Here is a 20,856-nt window from a genome sequence, read left to right as displayed (position 1 = left end):
CAATGTGTTTGTTCTCTTCACTGGATACACTTTGTTCTTTCTGATCTTCTTGACTTGCTACTGATGTGACTGATAAACCCCATTCAGACTGGATTCATTTGGCGATTGTAAAACTATCTGCGTACTTGAAGTGATTTCTCCCTTCCATTCCAGCAATAAATACAGCTGCTACTGTTTTTCACCAGATTCTTTGGACATCCTAGAATTTAAATCCTGTCTGGAGCTTTTTCCTTAGATTTTGTTTTTTTCATGGGAAAAAAAACTGCCTGTCCTTCTACTTAAGAAGTAAAACAATGTTTATGCTGATAGACATATTTATTATAACATAACAACACAACTTTTTCACAACATCAGGATTTTAGATTTGGTAACCAATCGGATGAGGACAAAGTAAAAAGGTCATCAAATGAACAGTCATCATGTCTGTTACAGGTACTGGTGTTGTCTTTTGGCCTGTCGGGCTGAATGTCGATCTCTATTGCAGAACACATCCTGTAATTTTGCAATGGTTATCATGCCGTCTAGAAAGATTACTGAAATTACAGAGAAGCACAGTGAATGTTTCATTCTCGTTCCCCCCTGTGATGTTAATCCCTTTTTGAATGGCGCTTAAAACTATTTATTTTTAAAGTCCAGTTTCCTTGATAATGCATTCAATCATCTTTTGAGTGCTCTTGATCCAACTCTTGGTTAATGTATCTGTCATTTCACATCCGCCATGAGATCCGTTGCAGGTGTGCGTTTATTTGTGCGTTTGTTGGTGAGTGAGTGTGCACCTGTCCATGCTGTGTATACTGAGGGCAAAAAAAGGACAATAGTTCTGAACAGGATCAGTTGATTGTTACTTTTGGTATGCTCTTGGATTGGTAGACAATAAAGATATACATTATATTTTCAGCCTTGACATTTTTTTTAAAGTTCAATATTACATGGACATCTCTACGTGAGCCAATTGAGAAGCCCTTTAAATTCCCTCAATGTAACAATCACTTTGAGAGTGGCCTTGATCATACTTGAGACTGCATATTCGTATTTGAGTTAAAGGTATAATAAAGTTTAACTCTGGCCAACGCTAAACCTACCACAACACTGGTCAAAATTCATAACTCGTCCCTGGAGAAAAGCAAAGTGATCCAGCTGTATTTGCGCAGACCTCATAACTTTATAAATACCACAACAAACACAGAGTCACTCCCTTGAGTGTATGCCAGACAAACAACAGCTTCTGTTTGCTCAGAAGAATTAATTAGTGGGGACTGATGTGTATTTTAATCATAAAACAGATGATTGTAATTTAATAACAGACTGTATTCAAACAAACTAAAGGTGGATATTAATGACAATGCAAGCTGCTTTTCGAATATTCTTCCAGTGTTATGAGAAAATCATGAATATTTGACAGCTTACCCCCGTGGAGTCTCTCAGGTAGACCTAATTTTGAGTGGCATCTGCTGGCTTTCCTGAGAAAGCTCAGCCATATTCTGCAGGAGGTTCTCTTGGGGAACAAATTCAAGTCCTTCATCTAGCACAGGGGGGAGGTGGTTCTGAAGTTCAAGAGGTCCTGATAATTCCCCCACTGCTTTGCAGAGAATTGTAGACTATCAGCACTCGCACCACTGCAGAGACAGAAGAGAGCAAGGATGCCAACAAAGGCAACAGACATATATCTCTGGAGAAGAGCACACAGCTGTTAATTATTAATGAAGGACACACAGGGATTTCAGACTCAAGGTCGACTAAATGAGAGAAAGAAACACAAGCAGGACAAAAAAAGACAAATCCCACTGGATATATTAGCATGTAATTAAACCAGAAAAAATGAATTACACTATTATTGATTTAATTAAGCTAAAGTAAAATTACGTATGGCCTAGGAGCAGGAGAGTTCATTCTCAAGACACAATTAAAAAAAAAGACTTTTGCTGCCCTTGCTCATAGTCTCTGCTTTAATAAACCTGCATAATTTATTGCAAATATATTTCAATGCAAGAGATTAGGGCTAAATATGGCTTTGTGCAAGTAGGTTTTAATGCTCCAACATCATGTGACCCATTTAGTGAGCCTTCAAGGCTTCAACATAATTATGTATTGTATATTTAACTCTTAGCTTGCTTATTAATTAGATAGCTGAAGGAGTAGAATAGTTGTGGGTGGGGTGGACACCTCAGCAAAGAAGAAACAACACCTAAACAATCAGTAATATAACTATAACATTAATATAACTATAACATTAATATAACTATAACATTAATATAACTATAACATCAATATAACGCTGACACTAATTATTATGGCCAGTGGTAATGGATTCTTTTTTCTTTTCTACTTTTGTTTTTAGTCATGATGATGTTTTTGTAACGAATTCTGCGTCATATTTGTTGTTTTCACCTTGTCTGCCTGGTTCATTAACTCTCATGTCATTTTTAGATCCTGCCCGTCACACCTGATCATCCCTCATTCCCTTCACCTAGTCCTCAAGCCCATCTCACCTGTTGCCCATTCCCTCATTAGTCCCTCACGAAGGAGGTCCCCTGACTTGCTCTTGTCCTCTGCCAGATTGTCTTGTGTGTTAGTGCCAAACCCTCCATATCTTTGTCCCATGCCTGCTCCACCTGTTCCGGCCGTGTTTCATCTGTTCTGTCGACCCTGGGTTTCGCCCCTTCTCGGATTTGTTTGCCTGTTTTGACTGACTTCCTGGTTTTGTCCCTGCCTGAAACAAGTAAAAGAGTCCCGCGTGACCATCTGCCTCCGACTGGTGCTTGTTAGTTCCAGTACCCGTAACCCGTACAATTTTACAGTAATAAAAAAAATGTGAGAGTAGATAAATAACTTTAGTCTTAGGGGAAAGCAAGGCGTGCAACAGCAGTGATGTGCCTTTCTGGTATCTCAACACATGTCTAACTGATCACTTATTTATTGATCAATAATTCTAGTAAAGGTACTATTCTGTTTTTTTAGATTAACAATTTGCTTTCAAAATGTTCAGTGATTATTCAGTTCTCAGCTATGACAACCAGCGTCGCGTAGCCTATTGCTTACAAGTTTAACGTTCATTTGCTTTAGTTCTGAATTCATTGAGGTACTTCTCGTATGTTTTGTACGTTAGTTGTTATTTTGAATATCAAGGTTTTACATACTAAATATTTGACCAGTATGTAACAAATGATGCATTACTATATAGAGTGAAGTACCAGGATATAACTTAGTTAAATTAACTGAACTGCAACCAGCTGATGAACACCAACCCATCAACATCCCAAGTAGCAATGATGTATATTCCCAGAAAGAGTCTACTTTTTTCAGTTATTAGCATTTAAAAAAAATGTTTTGGGTGTTTGTTTTACTTAATACAACACATCCTTTACCTAGTACAGTGCTCTACAAGTGATGGAGATTGAGGATATCAGAACATTTGCCTCTTAGACCTATGCAGAGTACATGCTGGGCACAAATTATTAATCATACGATATGATTTTAAAAAGACTGAAGGGTCAACGCAAATTGGGGAACAGTGGGCTATAAAGTCCAGATTCATCCCTGAAGTCTTCACATGACCACTGAGCCACTAAAGCACCTGTGGTATAACTATTCAAAGTGATCCTTTTATAGCACTCCTGGGGGAAACTTACATCCAGTATATGGAGACAACTATTTCAAGGTTTTCCTAAAGAGCTCAGTCATGTTTCTTTTTGCTGAACGAGGCTATACACATTTTCCTTGTGCTTTAAAATTAATTTCCCACTGACTTGTTTTCATTACTTCTCCATGTGCAGTAGGATTGTATTATTTTATCAATTTAAATTATTTCCTACAACCCGAGGGAGGCGGGAAAAAAAGTAGCCTCATTAGAGTGACGGATAAACTGAAAATACTGGAGTGATTGATAACAAGTTTGCAGACAGAAATTGAATTACCTAAACAAATTATGGGTTGAACAACAACTGCACTCCCAGGACATGGATCACAATGCCTCGACTTCTTAAATAGTAACACAATGCCGCTGTGCACATGAGAGATGGACCGAGTGGTTGCAAAGCATTTATAAAACTGCCCAATTAGAATTTCTTCTGTTTTGTGCACCATCTTGTTAAAGTTATGAGTCTGCATGTACTGAAGTGGTGTGAGGTTTAGGTGCTAATGAGGGATAATGAACAATACAATGTAAAGGGATTTTATCTGGCTTTTGATTATATCGGATCTTCTATTCTGTTACACTCGTTCTGTAAATCTCCCAGCAAGATGATTTCAGCTGTGTTATTTATGCCCAGTATCGGGACTCTCAGGAATTTCCTCTGTCTGCATGCTTTCTCAATTTTCCTCATGTTGCTCTTTGTCCTCATCAATTGTCCTGTTTATGCAGTTCAGTCAGACTTGACCCACATCATGTATTATATTGGAACCATAGGTCTATGAGCTGGTCTATACCCCTGTGCTGGACTGCATCTTCAAATCATGGGCGCGCATCAGGATGTGCTTTCCCAGATACACAGGCAGCACACACCCTACCTTCTTACACCCTTATCAGTGAGCAGTGGAGGAGCAGCAAGGCCCCCTTGGTCGAGGGATTAGCATGTGCTCAGTGAAGGAGCGTTACAATATTTTAAACTTTTGTCTCACTCACACAGGTACAAGACAACCGACACACACCCCACCTTTTTCACCAGTCCTGTGTCGTTCCAACGAGAACACGCACCCCACCATGAGAGAATAGACCCAACTGCACGTGACAGGGAATTTAACCTCCCACCAGCATTGAAACCAATACACTTTCTGGCAATGCCGCCTGGATGGTCTGCACAATCAGTCTGCAGACAGTCCAGCCCTCCTCAACGCTGTCTCTCTCAGAAGCCAAGTCTGGAGAGGAGCTCTCGCCATTATGTCTTAGAGGGGCCTGGAGAGGGGACCTCAATGGCTTCAGTCTTGAGTTTGGGCTTGCTCTCATCACAACAAAACATTGCATAATAGTGGCAGAAAGGATCCCACCGGTGCTGGTGTCAAATCTTGGCCAGCATTCGGCGGGCTGATGGTTGCTGAATAACGCTCTCTGTGTGGACTGCGCCGAGGCACTCGGAGCAGGCATTGTGAAGATCCATCCTAGAAAGGATTGAACTCGCGCCATGACGGGCGCACACAAGGTTCTTGAAGCGCCGACTCCAGACGAGTAGAGGGTGTAGCCTATGTGTGTTAGAACAGTCCCATATTCTCCGTTGAGTAAAAGTCCATTTTAAATTGATAGAAAATTCATGAAATATTCAATTTAAAGATTCTACTTTCTTTTGGGCTGAGGTTGAGCATTCTCTATCCTTTGTAGCTTGCTCCTTCATGCAACATTTGTCAGCTTGGAGTCATAAGCATATTGCATGCCGATGCTAACCCAGAGCAATGGCTGAAGAAGTTGAGTGGATATTGCTGCATGAGTGGTTTAAGATGTTTGGAATGATGTTTTCTGGCCTTTTATGGTTATTTGCCTCTTTATGACTGAATTACACTGTAAACCTTTGGTTAGAAATATTTAATACTCAAATTAATACTGTTTTTTTTCATTGCACAGACTGCTTTATATGGAAGTGAGTCCATGGCCTAAACAGGCCATATAATTCAAAGTCACGTTGAGAGAAAACAGCAAACAATGTTGCTCCCCAACGTCCAAATGACACCAGTATGATTTTTTAGTATGTCACATTTGCAATAGAATAACTTTCGATTTGATTTCCTTTGGAATTTTAACATCAATTGAGTCATACAAGTACAGATCATTGTCATTAATCATATCTAATAATTAATTACTTCCACGCTGTACAGCAGCCCAGACTGTGTTTGATTCATTCACAGTCTCCACTTTCACAGTCTCCATTTTCACAAAATCCTTCTTCTATCTATCTTCTATTTAGGGACAATGTGGAGATTATGTGAAAGCTGTCAGATGGAATCAGATTAGTCACCAGTGAGATTGCCGTTCGGAGCCGTGACTCTGACGTGGTGACACATACTGTACTCCAGAAGCCTATCTCATGCTGATCAGACTTGGCACTTTTTTCCATGATAGCAACATATAGCAAATCAACAGAGGCAAATGTGCCAAATGCAAGAAGGGGGTGTGGAGGTAACGCATGTGATTCATTTCACACTTCCAATCTGTAATCCTCAGAAACAACTGGAATTTCCAGTACAGTTGCGGGCACTGCAAAGTCAGCCAGTTTTACACATACATATATTTTCTCAAGAGCTCACAGAACACAAAAGAGAGCGAAATTAAATGTAAATGTGGGACAATATTGGATCTAGATCTGCTGGATACTGGGCTAGGGTTAGGGTTGGCGTTCAGTTGGCTGGAAAGCAAAGACATGAGTGGAGATGGCCTGGTTATATCCTGCATGGCTGATGAGGGAAAGTTGATAGGTGTGCATGAAGGCGGGGAAGGTCAGGGGATGTATAAAGCGGGAAAGGGTTTAGTGCAAACCAGGAGGGAGTGGCTGGATCTGACATGAAAGTGGACTGGGACAGGTTGGGAAGTCTGAGGGCATCTGGTGGATCGATGGAGAATGGCAATGGAGGGGGGCCGAGGAAGTGAGTGTGACTGATGGGGGAACAGGAGACTGAATCAGACTTTTTCCATGATAAACTTGTGATCAGAATATACATTTTATGTTTACGGCTTGTTTTGCCTCTTCTAAGTGACCAAAAATGTAATAATATCAATCAATGTAAATATTTAGAATCTTAAAGTGACGAAATAAGATTACGGATTAAAATGAACACAAACTACCGATAGAGCATCAATTTAAGCCTTTTTGCAATTTCTTCACATTTAAAGTGACGTTTTGACACTCTATGTTTCAAGGAGGCCTCATGCATTCCTTTCAGGATGAATCAACAAGCACAACAAGTTTCTAAAGCAACATTGATAATACAAAAGGGAGACTTGCTGCCACATGATGCAGATAAAGCTTCGCAATTAAATTCTCAGACTGTGGTACTGAGTCAACGACCATAACCAGAGCCATCCATTCAGTAATAAGGCCTGGGTGTATACTAAATGAGTCCACATTAAACAGAGTGTTGTGTTTGACACATGGAGCGGTGGCGAACTGTTACTCAGGACTAATTGTCCCTCATTAGTATAAAAAGCATGACAGGATGCAGTTCATGCCGCCAGGCAGCAAGGCCTGGTGGAGCAGTTTACCCATGTGGTGGCTGCTCGATCTTTTCTGTTTTCTGAACAGAAGAGAGTTCATTCTATGTTGTTTTTTCATACTATTCAATCACAAAAGTTACATCAGGAGTCTGATCAATAAGATTTGATTGATTGATTGATTGATTGATATATTTATTTGTCGTTTGCCAGAGTACAGGTACAAAAGCATCGAAATTACAAGAAAGGGTGGATGAAAACATTACACAGAACATGGAAAGAGAAACCCGAAAAACCCCCCCCCCGCGAGAGGTCGAGAGCAGGAGCAAAAAAACTGACAAAACACACACATACATTTTTACACATGACTTGCAACTGCAAACGGGGAGGGGGGGAGGGAAACAACTCAACTGATGGTGATCATCCCATCCATTGGCAGAAGGTAACACCAGCACCGACAAGCAGCCAGCCGTCCGGCGCACACAGCAGCGCGCAGCACAGCCCCGTCCGTCACACTGGGGTTTAAAAGCAGGCGGATGGGGGGGGGGGGGTGAATGAAGAATCAGTATTGAAAGTTTGTGTGTGCGTGTTCTGGTATGTCGTTCTCCCCCAGGCCACAACAGACAGAGTTCTCAGTCAGTTCTCAGAGAACAGTTAGTAATAGGTGCACCCACAAAATTGCACTTGTTGGGAAGTATAGCGAATAATAAATTGTTGGCTTTGTATTATTGACTTGAATTAAGCAACCCCCCCCCCCCCCCATCCCCCCAGTGTTGTGTTCTGGAGCTGAGTCTAGCTTCCACCTTCAGTCCGGGAGGCAGACACAGTCACCTCGTTTAAGAGTCGACTCAAGACTTTCCTCTTTGACAGAGCTTATAGTTAGGGCTGAATCAGGTTCACCTGGTCCAGCCCCTTGATATGCTGCTCTAGGCTTATAGGCTGCTGGGGGACGTTTAGGATACACTGAGCACCTATCTCCTCTTCTCTCTCTTTTAAAAGATGAATTTACATCTCTCCATTTCACATTACTAGTTCTTCACGTGGGACCTGACTGTGTCGGATGCTACCTGCCTTGTGGGCCGGCCTCCTGCCATGACCCTGCTGATGTGCCTCACCCCCCCTCCTCTCTACCTACACTACCGTTCAAAAGTTTGGGATCACTTAGAAATGACTTTATTTTTCAAAGAAAAGCACTGTTTTTTCAATAAAGATAACATTAAATTAATCAGAAATACACTCTCTACATTGTTAATGTGGTAAATGACTATTCTAGGTGGAAACGTCTGGTTTCTAATGAAATATCTCCATAGGTGTATAGAGGCCCATTTCCAGCAACTATCACTCCAGTGTTCTAATGGTACATTGTGTTTGCTAATCGCCTTAGAAGACTAATGTCTGATTAGAAAACCCGTGCAATTATGTTAGCACAGCTGAAAACAGTTATGCTGGTGATATAAGCTATACAACTGGCCTTCCTTTGAGCTTGAAGTTTGTAGAACAAAATTAATACTTCAAATATTAATCATTATTTCTAACCTTGTCAATGTCTTGACTATATTTTATATTCATTTGATAAATAAAAGTGTGATTTTTCATGGAAGACATGAAATTGTCTGGGTGATCCCAAACTTTTGAACGGTAGTGTACTTCTGTTTCATGGATCGTGGAGGTCTGGATCGTGGTCCATGCCGACTACTAAATATTAATACATTTCTCTCATATTCATTGAAAATGTTTATGTAACTCTGTAATGCTGTTTATTCTGTACACATGACGTCTATTGCTTCTGTCCATCCGGGGAGAGGGATCCTCCTCTGTTGCTCTCCTGAAGGTTTCTTCCCTTTTTTTCCTGTGAAAGGTTTTTTGGGATGTCGTATGTGTACAGATAGTAAAGCCTTCTGAGGCAAATGTGGAATGTGTGATACTGGGCTATATAAAATAAACTGAATTGAATTGAATACAGTGCTCATACAGCGCTGACTGATGATAACGCCGCCCCGACCCACAGCGTCAGAACCGAGGACTCTGTGGTTGGCCAGGGGAACACAGTTAGCCTTCAGCACTGTTGTTGGCACTGCTAATGCACGTAGCACCTTTAGCTGCTGGCAGCCAGCTCAGCCTTCGTCATGTTGAGAGCCTTGAGGAGGCAATCTAATCAATAATAGGTTCTGAATTTGGAATTTAACGCCTTAAAGGATGAATTCATAATGTTTGTCTGAGGAGTACTACTGCATATGTGAGATAAAAGCATGTTGTGGCTCCACGGAGAGCTGTGCGAAATCTGAGTTTACCATTACTGCTCAAACCTAGGAGCTTGCGGCTACATTAGCCGCTCCCATAACAAACCCACATTTACGACCCAACTGTCAGTGGTTGAGTTGCATTGTGGGTAATGTAGAAACAGGGTGTCCCATGCCCATCCTCCAGCCCACAGCACTACCGTTGCTTTACACTTTGAAACATATGAGTGCTGCACTGGCTGTATTGTGAGCTGAAGATTAATTCAGTATAAATATACTGTAACTTTTAGGGATACTCGACTTTGATCCTGTCCTCCTTTTCCTAGTTTGTCCTCTCCTTTGACTCTCCGTTACGTGTCACAATTGATTTAGTCACATGTATTTTAAATATGCATCAACCTCAGCAACACACCATGGTGTTGTATGAATGCATTTTAGACTTGACATTCTGTTGATCCTCATGCAAAGAGAAAGAACAAGAATCTCCAAAGGCAGGTCAAAAGTCGGTTCCATAAAAGAGGAGCTTGATAACTAAAGGCTCTGGCTCCCATCCTACTTTTAAAGACTCTAGGAACTACAAGTCGCCCCCCATTTAGTGAGAGCAGCTCTCTAGTGGGGCAACATGGTACTACATGCTCCTTAAAATATGATGGTGCATCACCAATCAAGGCTTTGTAGGTTAAGAGAAGAATTTAAAATGTGATTCTTGATTTTACAAGGAACCACCAGCTAATGCAGGAGTAATGTGATCTCTTTTCTTAGTTTTAGTGAGTACACGAGATGCAGCATTCTGGATCTACTGCAGGGACTTAAGAGACTAATTAGAGCAGCCTCATAATAAGTAATAATAGTAATCTAGAGGTAACCAACGTGTGAACCAGTTTTTCTTCTTCTTTTTTTTAGACAAGATCTGCCTGATTTTTATTTCATGAAAAAATGCAATCCTTGAGTTTTGTTTCACGTGGGAGTTAAAGGACAAGTCCCTATCAAAGATAACGCCAATATTATTGACCAGGATGCCAGGGCAATGCCATCTACAGAAACCACTTCACAAGATAATTGATCTCTGAGGTGTTCAGGGCCGAGTAAAATGACTTCAGTTTTGTCGAAGTTTAACATCATGAGTGCAGTTCTGAGCAACGACGATTTGCTAGCCAGGACTGGCATAGAGAAACTCAGATTATCCCACAACCCACACTGCCCATAACAATCCACAGGTATGTGAGACTGTGCCGAGATTGTAAATAGTTTCTCATTCATGCCAATCCTTAGAATGTGCTATGACTCGAAGCAAATCCCCAGTGGTTTGAATTGTTTGACCTATATATAAACACTGGCAGACAGCTCATACTTGAGCTCTTTACACTCTTGTATCCACAATAGGAAATTAAAATGCACAAAGAGTGTGTTTCTTCTTCTACTCTGGTAGTGATGAGAATCTTTGTGGCTCATAAACATGAATGACTTTGAATAAATATGTATTTTCCCCCGGAGCACAGTTGCTGGGGTATATTCATTTGGCATAGTTGATTGCCATTTTCATGACCTTCGCTACCATGCTGTGCAAGTTTTACTGTAAATAATTAAACTATGACAAATATAGTACCTCAAGCAATGCAAAAAATATATGAGTCCACCCCCCCCCCCCAGCTCTCGAGAATCCTCCTTAAGATTTTACATCAAAGGCAAGGAACTCTAGTTAATGCTGCTCAGTTTTTCCTGTACCAATACTTTCAACATCCTGTTAGACTTTTGTAGCTACTAATGAAAGTAACAGCTAATGCGTTATGGAAAAAATAATGGGACACCTCATTTGAATCTATTTACAGGCTCATTTTATTCTGTAAATTGCCCCCTCCAGTATCATGTCAGCCTCATTTTCAGTGCTGAGTTGTTTAACAGTATTTGATCGACCTCAAGGCATTGTTAATCATCTTGCGTGAGTGAAAAAATTATCACTTGTAGTCTTGTATGGAGGATGATTCTGATAGTATCTTACAATCTCTCCCTTCCCACCACCATCATCGAATCTCACTGTTACACAAGTACGCTTATATAAAGAGCTGAGCCACCCTGGCAAAATAAGAGGCACATTTTTCTGTAAATGCACTGCCGATGAGCCTGACATGAATAAATGAACAGGGTTGAACTGAGTTAGTTTTGGAAACAGAGTTATTCCACAGCACCAATTTAACAGGCCCCAGTTGCAGCATCAAACAAGGTCATGCCTAATTACTATTCACTTTGACTACAACTAAATAATAAATAAGCTCTATGCTTATATAACCGAGAGCAGGGAGGGGGTGTGGGTGGGGCGATAACGAGCAGCTCCATCAACACAACTAAAAACAGGTTTCTGAATATCCACATTCTAAATATCCTTAATATGTGAGAAAGGAATAACTACCATCAGCTATAAGAAAATGCAATTTCCATTTCAAATAAACACTCTTGACCTGTGAGATGAACAACAATGCTGGAGTTCTTCACTTTGTAACTTAATACACAAATTATCCATCTAATCCTGTCCGACTCACCTTGAAAGCACACAGTCGCAGACTCCCACCCACTGGAGCACATGTGGTGTTTGGTGCCACTCTGTCTCGGTGGGGTAATCATTGTGATCCGAACACCAACTACAGCAAGGAAGAGAGGCAGAATACTAATATATGTCTTTATGTGCCTTTTATTTAGAAGACTAATTATGAGAAGTTGTATCTGGTGTTTGCACTCTCGGGCATAATAAGCTTCCCTTCTCCCAAAATGTGATGTCTTGAATACATGACTCTTCTTTCTCTTCTTTCAAAACAACACGACTTTAATTCTGTCCACGCCGAGCTAGTTGGGACTTCAAATTATATCTCAGTTGTTTTGCTAATGGTGGACTATTTTGCACTTAATAAACATAAATAAGGGTGATTAAGAGATAACAAGGTGCAGGATAACGCTGAGAAGACCTTCAGAAGCAATTTGTCTGTGGAGATAAGAAACCAAGGAACATATTCAATAATTTGTTTGTGTGGGACATATCAATAAACATTTATGATTTAAATGGTGACATTGATAACACGTCTACTAAATACCCTAGTTTTTACAGTTTGACATTTTGTCCACAAGTGCACATATTCAGTTGGTTAGATGAGAAAATGTATTCCATGCTTTTGTCTTTGCAGTAATTTTAGTAATAATGGATTATATAATTATGAAGCCAGGCGTGATTATCTTAGCTTTGTGTAAGAACTAAAGTATGGGAAACAGCTAGCCTGGCTCTGTCCAAAATTACACTAATTCACCGCAGAAGCTAGCTAGCCATGTTCTCCGACTTCCATTCTTTATGCTAAGCTAATCATCTCACAACCTCTTAAAAGTGAATACGCATATTTACCTACCCCTTTAAGATGAAATGTAGAAAATAAAAAACAACCTCTCTCCATTTGTTCAATGATTGATGCAAGACATCATGCAACGCAAATGTAAATCTTCCAATTATGATTAATGTGTAAAACGTCTTTGTCGCCGCACACTTTCTGGCCACAAAGGGGCAGTAGAAATGCCCATAATGGGACCATATTTACATGGTAAGAATGGCTTCTTTTCACTCTTTCACTTGTGTACATATTACATACAGACATTCTACTGGATATTTCTTCTACACTGCTTGCAGCATTTATTGACAAACTGGATCCAACCTCAGACGCCATTAGTGAAAATACATTACGGAAATATCATAGCTGCTTTGGTAGTGCATTGTTGTACACATAATGCATCATATACATCACAGGTACATCCTCTACAACAGTACTTAATAATCAAAAGAACATGAAAACTAGTTCATAGGGATTCAGTTGTAATGCTAACAGGTTATCAAACGAGCCAACTGGAAGAAACACAGCGAGAAGCTAAAACATATCAGCAACAATATTTTCATTGAAAACCTCTCACTGTGCCATACTATATCTTTGTTCAGCTGTTGGATCTTGGGTAAAAAGCATCTAATGCTGTTTTTTTACTCCACCGAATGTATCCGGTTTTTTTGTTGCACACAACGTCATTCTTTTCTTTGTCACTTCTTCTGTTCAAGGGACTCCTCAACAACGTATCGATGTATACTATAGGTAATGATAATTGCATTGATTATTAAACCAAACTCCATTATTTCGCTCTTCTCATTCCTCCAAATCCTGCATATGTCCTCATAAACAGGTCTTCATCTGCCCTCCTCCAGCTGGACTGCAGGCATCACCGCACTATGTGCCACAGACCTCTAAACCAGTCCAATTCCCCGGTTGTGGGCATGTGTAGGAGGTGCTATTCAGCTGTCGCAGAGCAGTTCAGTCTGAGATGCTATCTAGAGATGATATCTACTGACACATTATACTTGGAAGTCACCTTGCACAGATGGTCGGGCTTGCTTTTCAAAATGCCGTGCTGATCCGTGTCCCTCTTTACCTGTGGATATCCAGTCAGCTTTCAAAGGGTGCACGTTCACAGACACACTCTTACAAAGACACACAGACATTCAAAATCATACACTGGAAGGCTCATGGCGATGATTAAAAATGACAATCTATCTTCTTTCAATTACATTATAATCGGGATTAAGTCATTGCAATATCGTGATACGCATATTGAAGAGCACATACTATTTTTAATTTCTTAAATAAATCTGATGTGAAATATTTTGGAGGGAAAATTACATTACATTACATTACATGTCATTTAGCAGACGCTTTTATCCAAAGCGACTTACAATAAGTGCATTTCAACCTAGAGTACAAACTAAGAACAACAAGAATACAGGACGATTGCAGTCTTGCTTTTACATAACACTTTATATAACTACCTTTAGGCTCCATTACTCCGGACAAAATAGAGCATTCATCTCAGGAAATCCACTTTCAACCCAAAGGTTGGTTCAAATAAATAGTGAGTCATGTTTTCCAAGAGAAATGTGCAAGATATTCTTTATTTAATCATTCCTTCTGCTTTATTGTTCAAATCCTGCTTACCAAAAGAATTCTGCTCATGGGAATACTCCTGTGTAGTAAATCAAATCCTTCTCTCAATCTGATTACTTACTTACTTGTAATTACATACACTTATACACTCAGTGTATAGCTGGAGTTTTTTTTACATTTTTATTCTGTACACAAATTCAGTTATTTTCGTATGTCATGTAGAAAATTCACACAGAAGTATAATACAATAGGCTTTACCAGGTGGTTATTTCACACCTGCTATCTATTGAATTAGAAGGAAACATGCTATATCAAGATATTAATTAACTTCTGATTCAGATATCCAATGAAAAGACCAAAAACATCAGTGACCTATTGAGTTTTTAAAGCCTGATCCATGGACAAAAAACGGTTGAAAATACATGATTAAGCCAGCAGTACTTACTGGACTAGCACATGTGTGGCAAATCACCGCTAAAAATAGTCCTTAACAAACTCACTATTGACTTCATAGCTTTTCCTAAAAATGTAAGTGCCCAGCTCTTTTAGAAAACCATTGAGCCTTTTCTGAAAAATAAATTTGATACCTGCTTCACGATTTACATCTTCAGGGCTTGTAGCAGAGAGCCCCAGATAGGGGAATTGAGAAAGTATAGGTAATTGGACTCACATAATGGTCTTTTCATGGGATTTTTTGAAAGATTAATAAACGAATGGAATAATGCGGACCTTATCCATTAAGGACATTCATCTTGATTTCACCCATGTTGCCATCTTTGATTACAGCCGCCTCCACGTTTATTTGTTTTTTGCAACCAATGAATGTGAATTGCCATATTTGGAATTCGGAAGAAGTTCTGGTAGGCACAGGGACTTGTCAATCAGAGTAAGCCCGCCCTAAAGCATACTCCGCTTTATTGCTTTATTTTAATGTCACAAAGGGAGCATAGTTTATAATAAATACATCATGCTGTTGTGAAGAAGACTTGAAACTAGCGATTGAGACCATAAACTAATGTTCACAATGCTTACTGAGGTAATGAATAAGTAATTTTCTCAAAGACTTCCATTCTCTCGGAATAAACTGCATCCATGCAATCTTTTACAAACATCCACAAATATAAACACACATACAGAATTAGACTCCCACGAATGTACTCTTGCTGATTTGTCACTATCCTCGGGCTCCACACACACCTGTGACTCATCTCTTCTGAACTGTAAGGCCTACAACATTAATGTGACATGCATGCAAATGCATTAGTACATGTAGCACTATGTCACATTCATTCTGGACAGACAAAAGGACACACTCATGAATGTTCGGCAGGAAAAAAAGGTCAACTTAACTTGGAATTCATTTAGTTTTTGGTCAGATTTAACTTCAATATCCCATCAAATTCATTTTTCACACGATTGAGGACTAAAATTGGCAAGAAATAAAAGAGTAAAACCAGGTGGAAATTAAAAAAGTACACGTGACAACTTTTTATATGGATTCAGATCAGTATTAATAATTGCACACAGAGATACTCACTAATGCAAGAACAACGATTCATAAATGCGCACAGAACAATTTACAAATATTATTTGATTTTCAAATGCACAGAAAAGGATTTACAAATAAATTAGAATCACAAATGCATGCAGAATGGTTAACAAATACATTCCAATACAAACATAAATTTTCTATGTGGATTTTTATGTATTTATCTATATCATTTTTGGATCGCTCTCTGTTAACTGTAATGGTCTTGGCCTTAATTCGTAAGTATGGATCTGGGGTTTGATAACCAATTAGAGTCCAAGTGAGATTTCAGTTTTGAGGCAACATACATCTTTTAGCCACACTTTTTATTTTATAAGGTTTGGTATTTTTTTTGGAGAAGGAAGGTCGATTTTACCAAATGGGTGCCATGGTCAAGCAAAAAAAGCTGGTGTGGCAGCTGTCTCCAATTTGGCCTTGGCTGCTACAGCTGGTTACAAAAGGACCAATTGCTTATCCTGTGTCGCGATTTAACCAATCCATGACCATGCGTGCAGGAAAGACCAGCCGTACTGCAGGAGGATTTTAGTTGAACTGAAATCAGGTTTATTCAACAGAGTATCACACAAGTTGAATACGTGTACACGTGTCTGTAGGAAGGGCCTCCGCTCGCTCAATTCCTGACAGACTGAAATTCAGAAAGATTAGTTATGCATATAAAGTCTTTAAGAGCATTGTGATTGGATGATAAAAAGTTGGGGCTTCTCCTGGTATTAGACTTTGATAGCCCGTTATTGGTGCGCATAATAAGTAGGAGGCGGCCCGTGGTTTAGACTTAGGAGCCTCATTGGAGCACAGGGTGTAGTCCAACCCTCTAGGCCCCACCCAGGTCTTCCTTCTCCAGCCATCAGTAATGTATGCATGTTGTTTCTCATTTCAGTGTATATGGGGTTAATTGATATTGCTTGAGGAGTTTATGTGCAGGACAAGGATATGATTCACTTGATGCTTTTTGAAGCTTCACTACCATGCTCGGGAGGTTTAAGATCTCTTATCTCTTTCGGGATGGGACGAACTGTAAGGTCGTTCCCAGGATAGTTACAAAGGGCCAGTGTAGGGGTGGCAGAGAGAGAGCCAATGTATATGTGTGTGTGTGTATCAGAATCAGAATCAGAATCAGAATCAGAATCAGAAACAGGTTTATTGCCAAAGAATGAATGTTTTCACAAACAAACGAGGAATTTTTTTTGGTGGAAGGTGCAAGGGGTCAGAAAGGGCCAGTGTGTATGTGTGTGAGGCCAAGACAGGGCCAATGTGTGTGTGTTTGTGAGGCCAAAACAGGTCCAATGTGCTCAGTGTTCCACTATGATTCTAAAGTGTCTATATAAGACTTATTTTCTATTAATCTATTTCTACACCGGCATTGCCCTGGCATCCAACACCACTGTAAAGAATCTTGGCGTTATCTTTGATCGGGACTTGTCCTTTAACTCCCACGTAAAGCAAATCTCAAGGACTGCATTCTTTCATCTACGTAATATTTCAAAAATCAGGCACATCTTGTCTCAAAAAGATGCAGAAAAATTGGTTCACGCGTTAGTTGAGACTGGATTACTGCAACTCCTTATTATCAGGCTGCTCTAATAAATCTCTTAGGTCCCTCCAGTTGATCCAGAATGCTGCAGCTCGTGTTCTCACTAAAACTAAGAAAAGAGATCACATCACTCCTGCACTAGCTGCTCTGCACTGGCTCCCAGTAAAATCAAGAATCACTTTTAAAATTCTTCTCTTAACCTACAAAGCCTTGATTGGTGATGCACCATCATATCTTAAGGAGCTTGTAGTACCATATTGCCCACTAGAGAGCTACGCTCACTAAATGCGGGACTACTTGTAGTTCCTAGAGTCTTAAAAAGTAGAATGGGAGCCAGAGCCTTTAGTTATCAAGCTCCTCTTTTATGGAACCAGCTTCCAATTTCAGTCCGGGAGGCAGACACAGTCACCTCGTTTAAGAGTAGACTTAAGACCTTCCTCTTTGACAGAGCTTATAGTTAGGGCTGAATCAGGTTTGCCCTGGTCCAGCCCCTTGATATGCTGCTATAGGCTTATAGCTGCCGGGGGACGTTTAGGATGCACTGAGTACCTATCTCCTCTTTTTTTTCTCTCCTTAAGGATGAATTTTCATCTCTCAATCACACGTTACTAACTCTGCTTTCTCCCCGGAGTCCTTTGACTTCACGTCTCATGGGGTCATCGGACCCTATGAGACGACATAGATCCTATCTGCCTGATGGATCATTGAGGTCTGGGTCGTGGAATTCCTGCTCCTGACTACGCCACTGTCCTGTTGAGACTCCGCCCACTGTTGAGACTCCGCCCACTCCTCCTCCCCACCGCCATCTGCCTGATGGATCGTGGAGGTCTCCATCGTGGAATATGCCTACTATGAACTATTCATACACTCTGTCATATTCATTGAATGTATTTTAACTCTAAATCTGTCCTTCTGTACACATTACATCTATTGCATCTGTCCATCCTGGAGAGGGATCCTCCTCTGTTGCTCTCCTCCAGGTTTCTTCCCTTTTTTTCCCCCTGAAGGGTTATTTGGGAGTTTTTCCTGGTCCGATGTGAGGTTTTGGGGCAGGGATGTCTATGTGTACAGATTGTAAAGCACTCCGAGACAAATTTGTAATTTGTGAAATTGGGCTATACAAATAAACTGAATTGAATTGAATTACAGTCAACCAATTCTATAAAGACATTAAGAGGGCAATGTTAATATTAATCTGAATTATTGAATTGGACTGTCCTGTCCAGGTCCCTTCAAATCTCAGAATAAACAACACGTAGCAGCTGAAGTATGTGCCGATACGCGTTATGTCTGGCTGTCAAAGGTTACCACTCCGCCTCACGCAAATCAACATATCATGTTGTTACAATGAGAGAGGGGGACAAGGGTTCCCGCTGTGATTGTAATCGCATCGAGCTTGTATTTTGAGAATCAGAGAATGAATCCTCCCGTTGGAAAGGAGAGAACTAGAGAAGGTCGTTGGGCTGAATTATTACTTTACCAGACATCCAATTTTGGAATTACGTTACAGGCACCCAAAGTTGAACCGGGCAACATACATCTTTTAGCCATAAGTTTTATTTTACAAAGTTCGGTAGTTTTTTTTTGGAGAAGGTAGGTCGATTTTTACCAAACGGGTGCCATGGTCAAGCAAAATAAGGTGGATACAAGGACCGATTGCTTATCCTGCATTACAGTCTACCAATTCCATAAACACAGGTGTTTCTTTTTTCCATTTAGGGGGCACCCAGAGTTGAACTGGGGACCCTTTGATCTGCAGTCAAATGCTTTACCACTGAGCTATACCCCCTGTTGTCTTACCATGTGTAGTTTGTGGGGCGCTCTCTGGTAACTATAATGGTCTTGGCCTCAACTCGTTAGTAGGAAATGCGGTTTGATAACCATTTGGAGTCTAAGTGGGATTTCAGTTGTGAGGCAACATACATCTTTTAGCCATAAGTTTTATTTTACAAAGTTCAGTATTTTTTTTTTGGAGAAGGAATGTCGTTTTTACCAAACGGGTGCCATGGTCTATGAAGAAAAAGCTGGTTACAAAACGAGCGATTGCTTATCCTGCATTAACTTCAACCACTTATATAAACACAGGTGTTTCTTTTTTTCATTTAGGGGGCACCCAGAGTTGAACTGGGTCCCTTTGATCTGCAGCCAAATGCTCTACCACTGAGCTATAACCCCTGTTGTTTTACCAAGTGTAGTTTGGGGGCGCTCTGGTAACTGTCATGGTCTTGGCCTAAACTCATGAGTTGGAACTGGGTTTTTTATAACCAAATGGAGTCAAAGTGGGATTTCAGTTGTGAGGCAACATAAATTTTTTAGCCACAAGTTATATTTTACAAGGTTCGGTAGTTTTTTTTGGAGAAGGATGTTCGTTTTTACCAAACGGCTGCCATGGTCAATGAAAAAAAAGCTGGTTACAAAAGGACCGATTGCTTATCCTGCATTAACTTCAACCAATTCTATAAACACAGGTGTTTCTTTTTTTCATTTAGGGGGCACCCAGAGTTGAACTGGGGACCCTTTGATCTGCAGTCAAATGCTCTACCACTGAGCTATACCCCCTGTTGTTTTACCAAGTGTAGTTTGTGGGGCGCTCTCTGGTAACTGTCATGGTCTTGGCCTAAACTCATGAGTTGGAACTGGGTTTTTTATAACCAAATGGAGTCAAAGTGGGATTTCAGTTGTGAGGCAACATACATTTTTTAGCCACAAGTTATATTTTACAAGGTTCGGTAGTTTTTTTTGGAGAAGGATGTTCGTTTTTACCAAACGGCTGCCATGGTCAATGAAAAAGCTGGTTACAAAAGGACCGATTGCTTATCCTGCATTAACTTCAACCAATTCTATAAACACAGGTGTTTCTTTTTTTCATTTAGGGGGCACCCAGAGTTGAACTGGGGACCCTTTGATCTGCAGTCAAATGCTCTACCACTGAGCTATACCCCCAGATGATGTACAATGTGTGGCTTTACAAGGGTCGGTAGTTTTCTTTGGAGAAGGAATGTCGTTTTTACCAAACGGGTGCCATGGTCAATGAAAAAAAAGCTGGTTACAAGAGGACCGATTGCTTATCATGCATTAACTTCAACCAATTCTTTAAACACAGGTGTTTCTTTTTTTCATTTAGGGGGCACCCAGAGTTGAACTGGGGACCCTTTGATCTGCAGTCAAATGCTCTACCACTGAGCTATACCCCCTGTTGTTTTACCAAGTGTAGTTTGTGGGGCGCTCTCTGGTAACTGTCATGGTCTTGGCCTAAACTCATGAGTTGGAACTGGGTTTTTTATAACCAAATGGAGTCAAAGTGGGATTTCAGTTGTGAGGCAACATACATTTTTTAGCCACAAGTTATATTTTACAAGGTTCGGTAGTTTTTTTTGGAGAAGGATGTTCGTTTTTACCAAACGGCTGCCATGGTCAATGAAAAAAAAGCTGGTTACAAAACGAGC

General features: G+C 40.3%; 1 protein-coding gene and 4 non-coding genes across 5 annotated transcripts in view; 1 reads left to right on the top strand and 4 right to left on the bottom strand.

Annotated features, from left to right (window-relative positions):
* The window catches only part of LOC130194181 (uncharacterized), a 40,657-nt gene that overhangs the window by 10,657 nt on the left and 9,144 nt on the right, over positions 1-20,856 (top strand). The gene's annotated exons all lie outside the window — the stretch shown is intronic.
* trnac-gca (transfer RNA cysteine (anticodon GCA)) lies at positions 19,128-19,199 on the bottom strand. Its single transcript has one exon. It is a non-coding gene; the product is annotated as a tRNA-Cys (tRNA).
* trnac-gca (transfer RNA cysteine (anticodon GCA)) lies at positions 19,898-19,969 on the bottom strand. The gene has a single exon. It is a non-coding gene; the product is annotated as a tRNA-Cys (tRNA).
* trnac-gca (transfer RNA cysteine (anticodon GCA)) lies at positions 20,282-20,353 on the bottom strand. Its single transcript has one exon. It is a non-coding gene; the product is annotated as a tRNA-Cys (tRNA).
* On the bottom strand, positions 20,533-20,604 carry trnac-gca (transfer RNA cysteine (anticodon GCA)). The gene has a single exon. It is a non-coding gene; the product is annotated as a tRNA-Cys (tRNA).

The sequence above is a fragment of the Pseudoliparis swirei genome, chromosome 5, assembly GCF_029220125.1.
Source record: "Pseudoliparis swirei isolate HS2019 ecotype Mariana Trench chromosome 5, NWPU_hadal_v1, whole genome shotgun sequence".
NCBI classification, from domain to species: Eukaryota; Metazoa; Chordata; class Actinopteri; order Perciformes; family Liparidae; genus Pseudoliparis; species Pseudoliparis swirei.
This window is presented reverse-complemented; position numbering and strand designations above follow the sequence as displayed.